This window comes from Apium graveolens, unplaced genomic scaffold (genome assembly GCF_009905375.1).
Source record: "Apium graveolens cultivar Ventura unplaced genomic scaffold, ASM990537v1 ctg1298, whole genome shotgun sequence".
In the NCBI taxonomy this organism is placed as follows: domain Eukaryota; kingdom Viridiplantae; phylum Streptophyta; class Magnoliopsida; order Apiales; family Apiaceae; genus Apium; species Apium graveolens.
Window position 1 is genome coordinate 67,224 of NW_027417177.1, and position 21,914 is coordinate 89,137.

The window sequence follows — 21,914 nt, forward strand, 5'->3', positions numbered from 1 at the left end:
TCTGGTAATGGTATGTCATTGTTAATTAGGCTCTTATTGCTGCTTGATGTGACCATTGAAGAAACAGTTATTGAAGGGGCAGAGGATTCACCAGTAATGCAATGTGAATTGTGTCCAGGAGCTGTATTTTCCCTTGGAAAGGTAAGTCACGATTCATGAATGGTTGCGATGGCACTGGCACATGACTTTCCTTTAGCTGTCGAATCATATATTTTTATCAGTTTCTCCACATCTCCTGGGTTCTGTAGGAGACGCGCTAGCAAGTCCAGGTCAAGAACATCCTGAGCAGGCACCAAAGATGTCCAAACAATGGGTTTGGGGATGACTACTCCAGTATTTTCTCGGACACAGTAAAACTGATCAGGGTTTTCTCTGGGAACTGATTTTGTTGGCTCGATTCCAGTGAAACTTTGCCCGCTGAAAAACTTACGAACAGTATCTGTGTCGAGCCATTGCATGAACATGCCCAAATCAACTACAGGTTCACCTTGCCCCAATGCGACGCCATTTAAAGCATTTACGGCATCAATAGCCATGGACATTATTTCATCATTCACTGATGAAGTAGTCAGGAATGGTGAACTGTTGTTGAGCAGGTTGCCTTTCTCCTCTATGGGTATTATCAGGGTTGTGTTGTCTGAATGGTTAGTGGGCTCCGCCTGAAATCTGACATTAAAATAAAAAGTAAAACAATTAATCAGAGGTGCTAAATTAGGGTAAAGTTAAAAAGTAGACTTGAGAACAAGAAACTTTACTTAAGATCAGCCACACCCCATTTAATATTCAAAGTTAACTGTGATTGAAATCCTTGTGTAATATTCAACATCAGAACTTATAATAAAAAAGTGCATAGCATCTTTAACTAAAAAGATATCAAAATGTATGTAATATCAATGTTTCAACTCATACCTTTGCAGGACACATCCATTCTATTTGTAGAATATCCCCATGTCTTCCACCTATCTTTGCATCCACCGCCTTATGAGCACCTATCTGTGCCGGAAATAATAATAAGTTTAATTATTATTACTTCAAATGTGATTCAAAATATTTTCAGTCTTGAGAATAAGCACGAACTCCTGAAAGGAAAAAGTCTAGCCTAAAAATATTTAAAGATAGATTTGAAATTGACAATATTAAGATGAGAACGTTCAAGTACGATGAAACGAATTCTAGAAAAAAAATTGTCCTTAACTGCTAATTAAACATCAACTCCCTAATTAGCTTGAAATAGTATGGGGAAAGCAAGAATTTTAAAAAATTATGAAGTGTGACGATATATCAAATAATGCGACATCTAAGATACTCCCTCCGTCCCTTTCAATTGTTTACATTTTTTAGAGAGTGTCTGACACGCATTTTAAGGTGCATATAAAGAATAGTTCTGTATTTTTTTTTAGAATTTTGTTTTTTTGAAGAAAAATTAAAACATTCAACTTTTATTCAGAAAAAGAAAATTGTAAAAATAAGTTACATAACTATACCTTTTATGCACCTTAAAATGCGTGTCGGACACTTCCCCAGAAATGTAAACAATTGGAAGGGACTGAGGGAGTATATTTTATATAAGAGATCACTAAATACGTGTGCACCTCATTGCATATTCTTATTCCTAAGGTGCGCACAAAAAGTCCATTACGGCTAATTAATTAAGGACCTTGATATTAATAAAGGGAGGCTTTTCACTTGGCAAAAAGAAGAAGATGGAAGGCTTCTCTCACCCTTCATAGTTAATAACACATAAGACAATATGTATTTTATCTTTGAGGATTCTAGATCTACTTCTGAAGATTATAAACACCTGAGTCATATAACAAACATTATCTTAAGTAATTATCTCCATTAAGGTGTCATAGGAAGACTTTATATGGATCTTATACTATTATTTAACACATTACAACCTCAGGCATGATAGCAAGTCGTACTTACATATGAATTTTTTAGTTCGGTTTGAATTGTAATACTTAAAAAGATTTGAGAAGAAATGTGTATACAAAGCTGATTACAATTAAAATAAATTGAAGTCAATCTGTTATTAATGAGTTAAACAATAACAACAACAAATATCATAACATTATATGCAATCTTGGATTAAATATAAAATAATATTATCCGTATATCTGTGAACGTGGAGGAGGAAGTAAAACTTTAAGTTTGATGGAGCATTTTCTTCATTGCTTTCCGGCTATGTTTTAGAAATTTGATTTACATCATATTCAAACAAAAAAATGAATTTAGAAAAATAAATTAAATTTAGAAAATATGTAATCAGATGAATTTAACGGTGATAAAAATCTAATAGTATGCTCGCAACGAAATAAATTCAGACAACTTACTTATATCGGGATGATGAGCATTTTACAAAGACGAGGACTTCTTGCGAATCCGGCAAATATTAAAAAAATGCTAATTTATTGGGCCTAAATCTCAATCGATGATATAGAAACTGTTATTCAAATAGTAATAGGAAAGTGGTAAGGGGTGTCTGTGAAATGAGTTTTCTAATTGGTACACAAACTTTAAGTTTTGTTATTAGATTAAATGATAATGATCTTAATTGGCTCAAAAAATGAAGGAGATTTAGATCTATATGGTTTGATGCAGAGTGGAGAAAAAAACTGATTTAAATGTATATCGAATAATGGAGAATGGGGGAGAAAAATAGAGATTTTAGATCTATATCGGATGATGGAAATCTGGATGAAGAAAAATATTTGATGTATATCGGATGATGGAAATTGGCGGAGAAGAAAAGAGATTCAGGTTTATATCGGATGACGGAGAGTGGAGCAGGAGAAAAGAAAATTAGATCTATATCGGACGATGCAGGGTGGACGAGAATAAAAGATGGTTGTGATGGAAAAGATACAGTAGGAAATGAAAATTATTTATAACGTCTTTCGAAGAATCTAGAATAGACGAGAGGCTTTCGAAGAATCTAGAATAGACGAGAGCCTACATGAGGATATAAGTGTCACAAATCAATGTTTATGTTATATTAAAAAATGATATGTAATATTTATTTGATGCATTTTTTATATAAATCTATATTTAATAGAGTCAAATGCATATGGTGTACTCGTTTTATGGTTGTCACATCACTTGGGATGGTAAATTTTAAAAACCGTAACCGGTGAATTTTCAAATTTTTACAAACTATTAAATATGACTAACTATATTACTCGTGTCAAGGTTATTTCAAACTTGTACTCAACTGGTACATACTATACTTAAACTATCATGTGAAAATATGTAAGTTGTTAAACAAAAGTAGATCTAACTTTTATTCGTCCAATATAAAATTTCAATATAAAATTTCAATAGAAAATAACATTTATTAAAAATAACATCATAAAGGTGGTCGCCATTTTGTCATTTTTAAATTCAAGCCATATACTTGAAGCAGTAGCATGTAAAGTTTGAATTGATTTTTTTAATGACTAAACCCCGTGAAAAATTAAAAGAAAACTGGGGGACTCGCAGGTATGAGTTGTGTATAACTTTTATAATATTTGAATTTACTATATGCATTGTATTTGTAAATAAATCTTTCGCATTAGTATTAAGAAAAAAAAAATTCTATTTACAAGAAAATAATTATTTTTACGACTATTAATATATGCATAAATTAATACTTTCTATCCTTTTCCACTTCCAATGTTTTTTACTATTTTGGTATATTTATTGTACTCTATGAACATAAATTCTATAATCGAAATAATAAATATGAGCCGTGTAATTTTTGGCTTTTTTCATCAACATATCTCTGGAAGGCATATCATAGGATTTCACTAGCAAAATTTAATTAAATATTAGAAATATTCTTCCTATTAACACAATTAATGGAAAAATTAAAAAAATTGAGACTATTTAAAATATAGTTAGATATTAAATAAATGGGGTGTGCTCGCAAGGCTGATTCACGTAATTGAATGGTGCTAAGTCATCCTCCGCCCGAATCTAGAGAGAAATAAAGAGACAGATATGGTGAGAGAAAAGAGTGGGAACGAGAAAATGGGAGGGCGAAGATGGAGGGGACAGTGAGAGAAGATAAAAAGAGAGAGGGGGAGGGGCGGGGAAAGGAATATTAAATTCTGAAGGAATGGAGAGACATGAGGAGAGAGGTAGATGGAGAGAGGGGGAATTGAGAGGGAATGGAGGAAGAGGAAGTTGGCTAATATGAAAATGGAGTGTTGGATGATTGAATGGAGAAGTGGTGGGGGCTTGGTTAGTGAAAGACCCGATAAATATTGGGTTATTACGAGGTGGAAAGGAGAATAAAACAACAAGTTAATTGAATTATGGGGGACTCTACATGTTAATGGCTGTTTAATTTGGTAGTAATTTAGTATTAATTGGGAGGCCTGGCTGCCAGATTCAGTTTAAGTTGCAAATATATAATATATGGAAAATACTAGAGCCCCATATATTGTGAATTTTTTTTTCCCAAATACTTTTCAATTTGTCTAGTGTGTGTCAATAGGCACATGTTAAATACTAAAAACTATAAATTTAAAGCATTTTAATTTAGAGTATTTGGTAGTTTATAATCCACTTTTATTTTCATTTTTGTAATTTGGGTCTACATTATTTTATGTGTCAACATACACCCCATAAAATTAATTTCGCTTCTATTTGTATCCCACTCACCACTTTCCATCCAAGATGACCATTAATTTTAATCGAAGTAGGGGCATTTCAGCAAATTACTAATTCAAACAGAAAAAAATAAGAGTAATTGACACTTTGTAACCCATTTCTTTGGGCATTTTTTCAATTCGGGTCTATATTATGTATCCTTGCAAGTTGCACCTTTAACTTTTATATCAGGGGAAAAATTTAAAATTTCTAGTATTCAAGAATAAATTGCCACATCATTCGATTTCCCAATCCAAACCTACAAATAAATACATGAATGGATTGTAAATAGGGCTAATCAAAACCTATTTATGTAATTGTTGTTAATGCACGGATCAAAATAAGCAAAAATTATAAAAGTTTGTGTTTATTCTGTGCATATGAGCACATCATAGAAAAACGAATCTATACTCTTTATTAATAAGCGAAACTATGTATAATTTGGTGCTAAAAGTACCAAAGTACCAAATTTTGCTACTTACTTGACATAAGTTGACTTCCATTCTCTATTAACTTTATTTTTAACACAACTCGACTTATATTGTTTGTAAATTTAATTTTCTTTTTAGTTAGTGTTCATCCAATCTTCTTTTTCATTTTTAAAATAAAAATATTTTTTAAACGATTTGTATATTATATTAAAAAATTATTAAGTTACGTTAAATAAAGTAAAATAACTTATATTTATGTTTAAGTTTATAAAACCTACAAACTACTAACAATAATTGACTTATATTTTCTGTAAACTTTATTTATTTATAAATTATATTAAGAATTTATTAAGTTCATTAAATTAAGTAAAATAACTTATATTTACTTTTATTTTGAAAAACTACTAATTACAAACTACAAAGTAAACTATTAACACGGATTGACTTCTATTCTCTGTAAACTTTATTTTCTGTAGTATTATTTTAAAAATAATTAAGTAATAGCAAATGACTTTAGTAATATTTATTAACTTATAAACTGATAATTATTAATTTATCGATCGTATTTGTTACTGTCCATCACAACATTTATATACTTTAAATTAAAATAAAATTAACAGTAACAAATTTATGGCCTGTATTTAGATTACGTTTAGTAATATTAAATTAAGTTTAATAACATCTATTTACTTTTAATTTGTAAATTAATTTTATCGATAATTAAGTAATATTAAATAAACTATATTGAAAAGGCTAATTATAAGATAATTATCAAATTATATTAATTAATATTAAATTGTCTAAAGAACAGAAATTTGGTTCATAAGATAGAGATACAATTCGTTTCCCAAAAATAACACTAATATGTTAGATTTTTTATATCAAGTGAAACAATGCAAAACTAGAATTATATTGAAAAATTTCATTACTGATTCAATTATTTTTAACTACATAACTATTTTTTACAAGTACTAATTTAACATTTTATATTAATATATTAATTTTAATTCGTGTTTCACACGAATTATGAATAATTCTCTACAAATATTAATTCGATATTTTTAGTCTCGGTCTGATGTTTCGCACGGGTTATCAACTATGTATACTAATAAGCGAAACCATGTTTAGCTCCCAAATCTTGGTACTCACTAGAAAATTATACAAATATTTTTGAAATTTTATATAATAAAATCTCAACATCTCAACTAACAAAAATTAACTTTTACTCTCTCTAAATTTTATTTTCCTTAATTTTTTATTTATTGCCGAACATCCAAGTGTCGGTTTAATTTCAAATAATCGTATTAGTAAGTTAACATGACATATTTATATAAGTAAATAATTAGGCGCATGCATAACTAGAACTATACGGTGAAATTTTAGAGTTACACTTAACTTCAATTTTTTTAACTACATATTTTAAAATCATTTTATAAATTATATTTAGATCTGTATTTTACTCGAATTATGAGTTTCAGTTTTATGTAAATAATATTGTGATACTGTTATTTTTAATTTCGGGTCTGTGCTTGGCATGGCTTACCAACTAATATCTTATAAATGGTAACTTTCTGAGACCCCACGTGCATTCATAATCGCACACGAATGTAATTTCAAAATGTGTCATGTCACGTTACTTTGTAACTATTTTTGTATAAGTTTGGGGTTATCTAGTATTACTCGTTATATATTGACAATGAGATTTAATGCATCCAAATTTTGTAATTAGCAATCTGAACTGAGCCAAATCACCAAATTTTCTCATTATCACACCAAATTTTCTCAATTATCAGTAAATTTATATCATAATTACTAAAAATCATACCACCACCTAAGAAATCATTGAATTCAAACATTTAAATGAAAATCATCAATTATTATATGCAAATTTGAAATGTTTTGAAATAGGCTAAAAATTCTAACATATTAAATATATCCAAAGTGGAGAAAAATACTCAAGAAAAATATGTCTTCAAATAGGCTAAAAGGCTACCTATTAAATATGTCTTAGTGTACTAGAAAATCTATCTCTCGTGAGATAATCATTTATTCTCCACAACTTTTTAGTGTAGTTCATAGCGTATATTTTCAAATTTACACCCTCGTAGCAACATTCAAATTTTTTTATTGAAAGAGGGTAGTGATCTAATAATTGTTTTATCGAGTGAGTGTAGCGATCTATTAACATAGAATTTTGTTAAATAAGAAGGGAATTTCTGACAATATCTTGATTATTTATAATAAAGTTAATCAGAAGTAAGTAAGGGTCAAATGATAAGAGGAAACACTACTAGAATTCTGTCAATAGACATCGGTCCTTAGACATCGGTTGCTCAGACCACCGATGTTAAAGTTCTTTTAGACATCAGTTATTTTAAAACCGATGTTAATGCTTATATTAGATATCGGTCGAGAAAATAACCGTTGTCTATAGTTATTTTTCAAAAATGAGAAACGTTAGTTAGACATCAGTTTTTTATATAACCGATGTCTTTGTCTTATAGACATCGGTTGTATTTTACAACCGTTGTCGATGATTAGCTTAAAAAAATTAAAAAAAAATACGCGGAAACTTTCCCCCCTTTATTCCACAAATATTCCCCCTTAACAAAAAAAACCCGTTTCCCCATTACCAAATTATTTTCCTCTCTCTCTCAATTCACTCTTGTCTCTCTCTCTTCCATCTCTCTGGTGCTCTATCTCTTCCATCTCTCTGGTTCTCTGTCACACACACACCATGTCAGTTGATTGCAAGTATATATGGTTTCAATTAAACCCCGAATTGAAGAACACCTTCAATTACTCAAACTCCATCTATGAGAAACCCTAATTTCTGAACAGGTTTGTTTGTTCAATTAGGTTTAAGATAATTGAATTGAAAATCTGTTTTTATCCTTCAATAGTGGCCAATGAGCGGTTTCGCGATTTATATATATGCATAAATGTTATGATATTTTTGGCTTTTATGATTTCATTCTATTATGTTCGGGTTAACAGGCGATTGAAGATGCAGTAGCATAGGCATTTGTTGAGCACTAGTCAACATTCGATATGGACAGATCTGGTTTGCTAATATATACCAAGATAACTCTATGTTGACTTTCTAATTTTCTGTGTTTTTTGGTGATTAATGGATGTTTTTTGTTTTAGTTCTTAAAGTATGTAACGGGTTTTAATTTTGATACCTTGTTGACAAATTTGGTGTGTGGGTTTCTGATGTATTGCTTAAAAATTTAATCCTGATATTCTTCATCTCGATTTAGTTCTTAATTATTATTGGGTTTTGTTTTTTAAATTTTGTTTCTCTCTTTTTTCCAACAGGTTCAGAGGTTCGTTGAGCTTCACATGTTTGTATTCACTTTCATAGTCTTAAATTTTCCATTAACCTTAAACTAGGAGAGAGATAGAGATAGATGAGTCAGAGAGAGAGAGAAAGAGTGTCTATGTGTGTGTTTTGCTGATTATAATAATTGGAGAATTTGACAGATCTTGGATAAGCAAGTGTTAACAGTATTGAAAGCGGTGGAAGATAAGATAGATAATGAGATCTCAGCTCTAGATCGTCTCGATTTGGAGGATATCAAGGTTTTGAGAGAGCAGAGGTTACAGCAGATGAAGAAAATGGCCGAGAAGAGGAGACAAGGGGTTGTGTTAGGTTATGGTGAGTACTTGGAGATTTATGTCGAGAAGGAGTTCTTTTCTGTTGTTAAAGCTAGTGATAGCGTTTGTCAATTTTATCGCGAAAATTGGCCTTTCAAGGTATGATTATTATGTGTATCTCCGTGTTCGTAATTAATTTTATGTTTTGTGTTGTATATTTTGTGTAATGCATCAAGTTTGATAGTGTATTAGTAATTGATGATTTTATGGTGGAGTGAAATTACCCAACTGTTATTGTGTCAGTTTTTTTAATAAAAAGATTTTGTCGAATTGTGGTTTCGAATTAGAATTAGTTTGTTAAATGGACTATTATAAGAGTTGGTAAATAGCTATCAATTTATACAAAGTGAGGCTAGATACAGGGTATGTTCTACAGGTAATACAGGGTATGTTCTAAAGTTTCCCTTGTGATGATTATCAATGGGTATCTTGTCCTGGATTTTTTCATTTCTAAAGTTAACGAAATGTTGTTTGGGTTTGTGGTCTATACTGAAACTGCTGCATACGTGGCAATGCTTTCTTGATAGACTCCAGAGGTGTTGTAGTGATTCAAAGTCAAAGGAGATAACTTTGTGTGTAAATAATGATAACTTTGTCAAACAGGTTTTTGGTGGTCGCCTAGTAAGCAAGGTAATCTTGTAATTAAATGCTTAGTTTTTACATAAATCTCTTTTACTCATTCACATATAAATGACTCTTTGTATGTGTTAAAAAATTTCAGCTGAAATGTTGTAATTGCGAGCACTTATCTGATACTTATGAGCCCTCCATTGATTTGAGCCTGGAGATTAAAGATGTAACCACCTTCCAGGATGCTCTTGAATCGTTTACAAAGCTTAAAAAGATAGAAGATCCAGATACAAAGTTCATTTGTGAAAACTGCAAGGAAGAAGTGTTGATTCACTATGGGAAAAAGTCCAAATTTGGGTTTACTGTCTACCCATCACCACAGGTTTCAACTTTTGTCGTTGAACCCTACAACAATGTCCTTTCAACCCATTCACTCCCGGAACACACTGATATCTCTATTCTTCTGGACAATTAGGCCATTTATGACATTTGTAGGTGCTCGCTAGACATTGAGCGTCCCACCTACACCAACCTTAACAGGCTTGTTTCTCAGGTATCACTCTTCATGATTTTATCTAAATTTTTTTGTTTTTTCCATTCTTATCTGGACCTGTGTACAGTTTTTGAACTTCACTGAAACACACCCAAACATTTTTGCTCATTCTCTTGGGGAAGATGATATAGGGGAATTATATTTTCTGAATTTGTTCTAATGCTAGTTCTTTAGTATTCCTAATCATTTGGTCTGTATATGTTTAATTCAGATGATTTCCTCCTTGACTACATCTCTGCGATTTGATGGTGCTATAATATGGATATGACTGAGTTCCAGACCAACTTGGTCCCATATCCACGGATCCATTTCATGCTTTCATCATATGCCCCTGTCATATCAGTTGAAAAGGCATACCATGAGCAACTCTCTGTGGCTGATATAACCAACACTGCGTTTGAGCCATCCTCCATGATGGCCAAGTGTGATCCTCGTCATGGGAAGTACATGGATTGCTATTTGATGTATCGTGGTGATGTTGTCCCCAAGGATGTCAATGCAGTTGTTGCAACTATCAAGACCTAGCGGACAATTCAGTTTGTTGACTGGTGCCCAACTGGATTCAAGTATGGAATCGACTATCAGTCCCCTACTGTTGTTCCTGGCGGAGACCTTGCCAAGGTTTAGAGGGCTGTCTGCATGATTTCAAACTCCACCAGTGTGGCTGAGGTGTTCTCCCGCATTGACCACAAGTTTGATATCATGCATAATATTGGAAATTTTTTAATGCTTCATGTTCTATAACCATTTAATTATAACTTTAGTATCTGCTCACCATTTATATATTTATAGTAGTTTTGAGATCTATATGCTACTTCAGGGCATTACTACTCTTTCCTTCGTTCTGCTCCAAACACCTGGTACAAGTTTGATGAGTCAAGGGTGAGCACATGTCCTCCATTTATTTAGTGTCACCTACCTTATTAACTGATACATACTAATTGATTCCCTAATCACTGTTTCAGTTTATGCATCAGATATCTTTTAAAGGATTGGAAAATTTTTACGCGAGACATATATCTTTTTATTGATTGGAAGCATGGTAAAGAAAATTGGAGCCCGCATGAAAGGGGATGACTTGAGTACTAGAAATAGAAATATGGTTAATTTTACACATTAGTTGTACTTTGTTTAGAATGATGAACATATTTGATATTAGTTGTACACATTGAGAATTTGTTGATCTTGAATTCAATTGAGTAATAATATATATGCATTGGTTGAGTTTTGAGATTTAAGTTTTTTAATACATTGTCTAATATTCGATGTTAATGAAGGGATATTAGCACATATAAACAAGGCAATAACATCAATTCAAAAATAAACACCTGATGTCTATTTATCATATTAACATCAGTTATTTAAAAAATAAACGATGTCTATTGTTCAAATTGACATCGGTTATTTAGAAAACAATCAATGTCTATTGTTCAAATTAACATCGGTTCTTTAAATACAACCGATGTCTAATAGGTTATAGATATCTGTTTTTTATTTGTAATCGATGTTGTTTTATAAATATTGCTTGTGTGTTATAGTTTTAAATAGGTCTAATCATCATAATATTACATTTCTGAACTTGACATTACACAATTATATAACATCAATGTGAATTAGACATCAGAAATTTTCCAGAAACGATGTGTAATATTACATAGAAATCGGTTTTTAACCGATGTCTATGAGAAAATATATTTAACATCAGTCGTGAAGACATCATACATTTTTTACATAGACATCGGTTTTTAACCGATGTCTAAGGTCTTTTTTCTAGTAGTGAAAAAATCTTAATAAAATTAAAATTTGGTATAAATATAGTATATACAACATTATCACCACAAATAACAATCAAATTAAACCTAATTTCGGATAGTATGGGTGACCATCAGTTTCGAAACCCGACCTAACCGAGCCTACCGGACCTAACCCGCCTTAAACCAACCTAAAAAATTCAAACCGAAATTGAATCGTGTTAAATATTATTAAAATTGAATTAAATGGGTTAGTTTAGGGTTTTGCGTGCAACCTACCGATTCCAACTTGACCCGCACACCTACTTCTTTTGAGTTCATTTAGTCTTTTTCTTATAAGTTTATATGACTTAATTTAATAAACGAAAAGTCAGTATTCCATGTGATCGTATGCATGTAACAAGAATGCTTTGTTACATACAATTCAAGTAATTTTTACGTTTTTATTTTATTATTTTTTTATTATAGGAAAGTTTTGGGGAAGAGTTGATTTGTTGCTTGACGGATTGAAAGGAATATGTCCTAAGTCCAATCATGTATTAGGATTTAGGAATAACTTCCTGTGTAATCTGTTTTGATTTCATTGATATTAATAAAAGACTTGTTTTGTTTTTATTACGGGCTCTATCTATTTAAGTGTTTAAATAAGATATACCATAGTTTAGAGTAAAGCTTTTTATGGATTATGATGAGATCATAATAGTGAGACCTAAAAAGATGATAACTCTAAACTTAAATAGTTCCTGGTCGTAGGATTACTAACTGGTAATTAATAATCCGCAGAGATCGGTACATACTATGCTTGCTTCATTATGAAGGATGTCTGTTCTCATAGACATTTGTGTGGTGACACTATAGCTAGTATGTAGGTGCTTATTATGGAATAAGTTCACTGAACATGACTCGCACGGCTGAACAACTGATGGAGTTCACTCACGTGTCAGCAGTTGTTCATATAGTGATAGTTGTACAAGTATCCTTAGACTTGAGGTCATCATAGTCATCTTGTGTACACTGAACTATGCTTTGGTTTAGTTCTTAGTCTCCAGGGACAATTATTAGGGCTCTTCTGGGTATAGGAATTTGTACACGAAGATAGTGTATGATCAATAAAGGATCTACCCCTTCTAGTGAAGGAAGCGCATGTTCAACGCTGATCCACTTATGCTAGTTCAGGAATCTCTGGCCATAGTAAATGAAATTAGAAAGGAGTTTCTAATTTACATAGAACTACGCATAGTAAATGGTAAGCAAAGTGATTGAATTAGATAGGCTTGACACGAGATCCATGCCTTGTATTTAATCGAGACATTATAGGGTAGAAGGAGTTTATTGTACGGTAACTATTCACTGAATAGGTTCTTGGTATTCTGAGCAGTGAATTCATATTATCCGGATAGTGACGATATGCTGAGAAGTATCCCTCACGATGTAGAATAAATGTGATTAATTAATTAATCATATTTAATAAATTAGAGAATTTATATTACTAATGATAAAATAGTTTTATTATTATTTATTTTACTACCGGCTTAATATTGAACCTACAGGGTCACACCATAAAAAGAGAATGATTTAATGGTGGAGGAATTAATTAATAATGGCTAATAATTATTTATTTATGAAATAAATAATTAATTGGAAAATTTAATAATTGATTAAATGAGATTTAATTGATTATAAATTAATTAAGAAAAGTTCTTAATATTATTAATTAAGGATTTAATTTTTGGAAATTAAATCAAGAGAGAGAATTATTTCTAAAGTGTTTAGAAAAAGGATTAATAATTAAAAGGTGTTTTAATTATTAATGAGAATAATAAATGGGATAATAATAATATTATTTATGGGAAAATTTCAGCTGAAAATTTTGCCTATAAATAAACTATTATAGACCCTATTTTATTCTTACCCACATGCTAACCCGAAAACCCAAAAAGTTTGAAAAACCCAATTCTCTCCACCTTCTTCCTCCTCCTTAACATCGTTTTCTTGGTGGATACCGGTGGAGTGCTTCACACTTGAGGAGCAACTGCTAAGGATCTCTGATCGTTGTCTCCGAATTATTTTAAAAGGTTAGATTCGATCCCTCGAATTTTTATTCACGATTTATATGCTTTTATTTGGATTTTGTATGTGTAAAAGTGTTTTGCCATGCCCTCGCTGCGTTAAAAATCCAACATGGATGACACAAAATAAATTAATTTGCCTAGTAGCTTATATTACCCAACCTAAACCGAACCAAACTGACCAAAAATCTAGTCGACCCAACTCGATAAAATTTAAACTTACTTTAATGGGGTTAAATATATATAACTGAATTAAATGAATTGGGTTAGAGTTTTGTCCGTGATCCGCCTAACTTGACCCGCGTGCACCCCTACCGAATAGTAGTTTTTAAGCATAAGATATTTATTGCAAATTCATAATATACATGAATTTGGTAGGAAATGAGGATATTTGGTAGGAAATAGACCAGACGCCCACGTAAATTCCTACCAGGAATTTCCTACAATCTCTTTGAATATATTTAAAAAAACTTTGTTTGGATATGCCCTGAGTTAGCGTTTTGGACTTTTTTGGGTTTTTTCATAACAACCTAATGTGTTATATTAACTCTCTAGGTCATAACCTAAACTTATGTTGTAATCTGTATCCTTAAGATTAAATTTCTTTAAGTTTATTATAATCTTTCTTGCTTCCGTTAGAACAAATCGGTACTCAGAGCTAAGGCTAGTTCTTTTGGGTTTTAAAGTTTCATGAATCTGTTTGACAAAAAGGTGTCTTCTTTAAACATGAAGATTGATAGATTCATTGGGAGAAATAGTTTCGGTCTATGACAGATCAAGATGTGAGCCTTGCTAAAGCAGCAAGGACTGTAGGCACCACTTTCGGAAAAATCTAAACACGGTGCAAATAACAGGGAATCGAATAGTTTGGAGGAGAAGGCACATTCGATAATCATGATATATTTGGCTGATGACGTCATCACTAAGATAGCTGATCAAGAAACTGTGGCCAGCCTGTGAATGAAACTTGAAAGGTTATATATGACAAAGTCCATAACCAACTAATTGCTTCTCAAGCAACGTCTGTTCAGCCTGCTTATGCAGGAATGTATATTTCTTAGGGATGATCTTGATAGGTTAAATACTATTTTGTTAGATTTTTGAAATATAGATGTTAAAGTAGAAGATGAGGATGTTGACCAATTTCTTTTATTGTTTTTGCCATTGTCGTATGAGAATTTCATTGTTGGGAAAGATATTTTATCACTAGAAGAAGTAAGATTTGCCCTTCATACATGAGAAAGGTGCCTCAATGGAGAAGATTTAAGTACATAAAATGTTGGGTATGCTGGAGATGTTGATATCAGGATGTCTACGACTGGTTATGTATTTACTCTGAGTGGTTTAGTTGTTAGTTCGAAGGGAACTCTGCAGCCTACAGTTATTTTATCTACTACTGAAGCAGTGTACATGGCATTGACTGAAGCTGCTAAAGAGGGAATATGGTTGAAAGGACTAGTTAGTGATCTTGGTATGCATCATGATCAGGCTATTGTGTATTGTGATAGTTTTACTGTAATATGCTTAGCCAAGGATCAAGTCCATCATGAGCAGACTAAGCACATAAATTTGAGATATTAAGGTTAAGGTGAAGAAAGCGGGTACTGTTGATAGTCTCGCTGATATGTTCACCAAGTCGGTTCCATGTGGCGTGTTCCAAAATTGTTTTGACTTGCTAAATGTTCTAAGTTGTTAATCTGGGACCTGAAGTAAAATATGAGGCAGAATAATTTTTTCTTGTATATTTGGAGTTATTATGGTGCATTTGAAACATCTATTTGGTGAGAGAATTCAAGTCAAGGTGGAGATTTGTTAGAATATGCCTTGAATCAGCGTTTTAAGCCCATTTTTTGAATTTTTCTTTAACCGCCTAAGAGATTTGTTAGGTTAAGATTTGTCATAACCTAAACATATGATGTAATCTGTATCCTCAAGATTAAATAAAAAATTTCTCTTTTACCTATTTGTGTTCTTTCTTTACGTTCAATATAATCTTTCTTTCTTCCGTTATAACAAACTTTGTTGTGCAAGACATGCCAGCACTTTAACAAGACTATGTCAAATTGACAGCCCTAAGTAAGTTGTATGGTAATCTAAGTTTGCATTTTGTATTGTATCACTTAAGTCTGTAAAAGTGTAAATAGATTAGACTATAGTATTTTTCTGTAAATAGTCTCAAACCTAAGAATAAACTCTAGAAGAAGATCATGAAGATCATGGCTCAGAGACAATGTGAAGAAGCTTGTAGTTGAATAAATCTTTTTTGGGAAAAACATTCTAAGTTAAGAAATCTACAAGTCACATATTAAGTCTTATAGAGAAGTCGTTCGAGTACTCCAGAATGACTTATCGAGAAGTCAAGAAAAGCTTATAGAGAAGTCTTAGAGATATCGACAAGGCAAATTGAAGACATGAAGATTGGAGATATCGACAAGTCATTTCTTCACTAGAGAATTCTGGGATATTGGCAAGTCAAAATATCACGAGACATCTCTGAGATATCGATAAGTCAAAATTTCACTAGAGAACTCTGAGATATCGAAAAGTCATTTCCTCACTAGAGAACTCAGACATATCGATAAGTCAAAATGAAGACATTAAGATTGGAGACCTCGACAAGCCTAATTCTCTTATAGAGAACTCAGAGACTTCAACAAGTCAAAACAATTATAGAGTAATAAGAGATCTCGATAAGCCATTATACTTATCGATATGTCGAGTTTCCTATATAACAAACTGGAGATCTCGATGTAAAACTCAAGTACATAATGCAGATCAATTGAATATCTAAGATTATCAATCACTGATTTGAAACGTTTACAAAACGAAGCTTGAAGAAGTTTTAGTTAACTTAAAGTAGGGTTTAGTACATGATATTGCATGTTGTGTAAAACCTGTGTTTACTGTTCTATAAAGTAAACACTAGATGCTTTGTTTTAGAAGTAATAAAATAGATCTAGAAAATCTTGTAACTCTCAAGGGAGAAGCTAAGTTATTTATCAACTAAGAACCCATAAATTTGTAGCAAGACATACATGATTTTAATATAAAATTAAGTGAGTTTTAAAAGATAGTGTATTCATGTGCATGTTTCATTATTCATGTTACAACATATTATCTCTACAGTTAGATTACTTTGTTCACCATCCATAATAGTTCAAAAAGCTTAAAAATAATCCAAAACAGATTCACCCCCCCCCCCCGGCTGTGTTTTATTCATTACCTAACAAGTGGTATCAAAGCAAAATCTGAAAGCAAACAGATTAAAGAACTTGGAAGAATGAATACACAGAAGTTTAGCAGTATCAAAATTCCTACCTTTCACATATCTAACTACACACTATGGAAAAAGAAAATGATATTGTTCATCAGCATTGCCAATCCATTATACATTCAGATCCTCAAGAATGGTCCTTTCACCCCCATGGTCCATTATACTGCTATTGTTTTTGTAATTTAAGTTGTGTTAAATTGTGCTAAGCATTGCTACTCTGTTAATAATAGTCTTGGAGTTTACAAGGTCCATCAAGATACCAAGGTTTTATCTGTGTTTGTGAACTCAGAACCAATTCGGGAAGATCAACTGGAGAATGCTGTCAAATTTCTTTTACATCTAAAAATTAAGGGATTTCCTGTCCTGTACAGACGTTCCTCTTTGAGAAGAAGGGCCTTACAAAGGAGGATATAGATGAAGGCCTGTGTTCAGATAAGTAATTTTATTATTCTTAATCATGAAAACATCTTCTTTTTGATGGCAGGATCAAACCCCACCAGTTTCAACTGGTCAACCCGCAGGATGTAACTTATTTAATTCAAATCCAGGCTTCCTTTTTAGTAATGTTGGCAAAATTCTTAGGGGATGGGTAATAGTCTTGGTAATTGAGTTTTAGCCATTATGTATATTAATGTAGACAGGAATCCGAAGTCATCAATTTTGCAAAAGATCAGGCTTTGGAACCCGCAGCAAATACTCCTATTAGCACTGTTTCTAATGCAGGGACCTTGGCGCAATATCAATTTGGATGGAAATAAGCTCTTCTTGTTGTGGGGTTACTGGCTATTTCAGGTGGTGGGACCGCTTTGGTTTTTATGGTACTTGGGTAACCCAAGTTGGGTTGGAGCAGTATCCTGTTATTTTGGGTGAAAATGCACAATACATATCGCGTAAATAAAATCAATAGAATCACTTCTTGTGCTAGTCTCTAGTTTTGTGTTTCCAGTTGTGCTCTAGATCAGTTTGGTAATAAATCAATTATGTCTGCTGCAAGCTTTTCGGCTCTGGTGGCTGGATCCACCTATGTTGGCTTGAAACCTATCCCGCCAAAGCTGTTTCAGATGAAGGATTCAGTTGCGTGGAACAGGAAGACTGTTTCGAATGGATCTAAAACTCACTGTATGAAGGTACTTTGATCGGAACTTGTATTTTTATTTTTAATTTTTTTTAAGCTGTTTATATTACCACCTTTTGTACTGCTTATAGTTAGCTCTCGTTTGTGTGTAAACAGACTTGGAATCCGATTGATAACAAGAAGTTTGAGACTCTCTCCTACCTTCCACCTCTCACCGATGATTCAATCGCTAGGGAAATTGATTACATGATGAAAAAAGGATGGATTCCATGCCTTGAATTTGATGCAGTAAAATAGATACTTCATAATTTCTTTATTAGTATGATTAATACATATCCTACTGGAAATGTTCTACAGTTTTTGTTCAGCGAGATAGTTCTTAATTGCTTTTATCTACAATTGCATCAATTTTAAGTGTTAAAGAGATATGACAACTAGTTGTTGCAGAAAGTGTGACTTCTGGTAATTGAATTGTATTGTGAGCTCCCTTTGTTTGGCAAAGATAACATCTGGAATACAACCACTAATTCTTAAAAAAATTTGCTATTTGCATCCACTCTTTATCATAATTTAAATTATGTTGTAAACTTTCAGTTTAGCAGGTGTCTTGTTTCTTGATAGTTGATAGTGATAGAACTTGACTCCAATGTTAGAAACTGCATATTTTTATATAGAAAATATTCATTGTGTGTCCGATGTTATCAAATTTTCTATAAATGCAATCCAAATTGTGGCACTGATAAATAATTTTGTTCAATCTTGAAATTGCCATCTCTGGAGATGAACTTTCTGTTTCTTTTCTCTCTTGCATGCACAAAATCATTATATAAATCAATGGCTTGAAGCAATACTCTGTGGTCTGAAGTTTTTTGTTAAGCAGGGGTTGAAATACTGATCTCTTGTTCTGAACATTTTTGTCTACAGTTGGGGTATATTTATCGCGAGAACAGCAGAATTCCTAACTACTACGATAGGAGGTACTGAACAATGTGGAAGCTTCCCATGTTTGGTTGCACGGACGCATCTCAAGTCCTCCATGAAATCACGGAATGCAAGAAGGCATATCCTAGTGCTTACATCCGGTGCCTGGCTTTTGATAACATTAGGCAAGCTCAATGTATGTCGTTCATCATCCAAAAGCCCATAACCACCTCCTAGATCCTCTGCTCCTTGAAAAAGTTGCAGTGCGACCCTGTTCTGCTTCTGCATGTTCAATGAAATCAATGAGTGATTCCATAGGGGTAATTCAAAATTTCCTTATTCTAAACTGCTTACAGTAGTTATTATTGCTAAAAGGAATTGGCTGTACATAGTTGCTTGTATCAGTTGTGTTGTCATACTCAACAAATATATCATGGGTGCATCTGTGCATTTCTTGTCACAAACGTCCTTATTTAAAACTGGTTTTATATAAGTTTGCATTTTCGTACTTGCCATATATTTTCAAGGGAGCTTTTGGTCTTTAGAATGCCAGAAATCATTGTTCTAAATCTACTCCAGTTATAAACAGGTGGTTGACTAGGTCATCAATTTTGATGACAAGTTCCACCTCACCTTTTAACTTGAGAGGCGATTATGTTGTGCTCTTTTTAATAATCTATGTTATTTCAACCCAGGAATTCATAGTCTGCAGTTAGTAATCATATTTGACCTTGTAGTTCACCTGCTGGTCCTGAAACTCAAATAGTATAATAGATATTCTTGTTGATGAAAACAATAATGGGAGCCTGCACTTGCTAAGAAACGCATACTACCTAGGTAAATAATTGTCTGAACGTTGGAATAATATTAATTTTTTATGTCTGAATGTTGTTGTTTGACTTGGTTTGGAAGTGCAGCAAAGTTTCTTGAGTTGTTTTAGGATATGTTATTGATGATTTCTCTCACTTCTTCCTCTAATGCTTCTGAAAATGCACTCCGACACAAGTAAATAGAAACTCATAAGTAATCAACACTTAGTAACAAACAAGTAGACCCAGTATGCACAACTTGAAATATGTCTAAGTTGACTGTTAAATTCTTTTACATATGTCTTTTTGGGTGGTTAATGCAGCACCCATGTGGTTGATTTGATCGTGCACATGGCATCTATCCAGTAAGTGGAGGATCGTATTTGCTTGCTTGGGATAAAGCGGCTTGCTCATCTTGTCCTCTGCAGTTGTTGAGATATCTAAATAATGGGAATTTATATGGACCCTTGCTGTCTTGTGTAGAGAGGATTTATGTCTCAGATTTTGAAGAGTGTTCAAAACGGGATAGTGAAAAAACTATCTTACAATTTTCATTAGACTGAATGTCTTCAGTTGGTTTCTGGAGAATGTAATAGTTTAGATTTCAGATCATATGTTTTACTATTTTGGTTGACGTTCTCAGACAACAATTATACAATTAGTGATGTAAAACTTTACATAATTTGGTCTATAAACTTTTTACACATCACTTTCAATTAAGAAAAGCTGATGTCAAAAAAGATAATGTACATCACTTTAAGGTAAAAAACTGATGTCAAAGAAATCCAAGTTCAAGTTTAAATGAAATATAGAAATCACTTTGTTTAAGATTAAACTGATGTCAAGTAACATTATAAACATCACTCTTAACCAAACAAAACTGATGTCAAAAAAATACAATGTACATCAGTTTCAGATAAATAACTGATGTTAAAGACTAACATGTTCACGTCTAAATGATACATAGAGATCACTTCATTCTAGAAAACACTGATGTCTATACGCTAAATTAGACATCACCTTTCATTAAAGAAAGAGATGTTTAATATGTCATTTTACATCACCTCTGTCAAAATTATCGATGTTTTTGTGATAAAAAACATAGCTCAATATATGTTTAATATGTTTTAATAGGTGTAATTTAGTTATTAAATAATTTTGTTATAGCATTTTTTGTAAAAAATCATCACATAGACATCAGTATGTTTCACTAAAATTGGTATTTTTCTGACAAAAAACATAGCTCATGATATGTTTAACATGTTTAATTAGGTGTAATTTAGTTATTAAATATTTTACTTATAGCATTTTATGTAAATAATCAACACATAGACATCTGTTTTTTAACTAAAATCGATGTCTAATCGAGTATAGACATCGGGTATTCACCGATGTCTAGAATAGACATCACCGACATCAACATCGGTTGGGAAACAGCATAGACATCGGCCAAAAAGCGATCTCTATGGACTTTTTTCTTATAGTGCCCGGATCCTAGTCGAACCTTCGACCTGGATTTTGGTCGAAAACTAGTGTCTTTCTTTGCTTCCTGGTCGTTTGGTTTCGACTAGGATCCATGACCTGGGTTTCGACCAGGATCCTAGTCAAACCTTCGACCTAGCTCTTAGTCGAGACTTCTGCGCTTATTTGCTTCCTGGTCGTTAGGTTTCGGCTAGGATTCACGACCTGGGTTTCGACCAGGATCCTAGTCGATTCTTCGACCTGGATTTTAGTCTAGGTTTCTGGACCCCATTCTTGAAAAATATTATGCTTGATTCAGGAATTCGACCTCGATCCTAGCTCGTCTTTCGACCTCAATCCAGTTCTATTATACCCGTAATTTTTGGGTGTCTATTCGAAAGAATTCGAACAGAATTCATGAGCTGAAATTCGACCTCAATCCTGATCCATTATACCCATAATTTCTGGGTGTATGTTTAAAAGAATTCGAGCAGAATTCATGACTTAGAACTCGACCTCAATCCTGGTCTTATTGGGCTTCCTTCTTATCCAATTTGGATTGGGCCTTATCTTTTTTAGGGCTTTGATTTGGGTCTTCTATTTTCCCAAATCCTAATTGGATTTGGGCCTTCTATTTTCCAAATCTTAATTGGATTTGGGCTTTTTATTTTTCCAAATCCTAATTGGATTTGGGCTTTTTAT

At 32.5% G+C, this 21,914-nt stretch overlaps 2 pseudogenes; both read left to right on the forward strand.

The window, feature by feature from the left end:
• The first annotated feature begins 534 nt into the window (after positions 1–534).
• LOC141699777 (tubulin alpha-4 chain-like) lies at positions 535–10,596 on the forward strand (annotated as a pseudogene).
• A 7,330-nt stretch (positions 10,597–17,926) lies between these two features.
• On the forward strand, positions 17,927–19,179 carry LOC141699779 (ribulose bisphosphate carboxylase small subunit, chloroplastic-like; annotated as a pseudogene).
• The last annotated feature ends 2,735 nt before the right edge of the window (positions 19,180–21,914 follow it).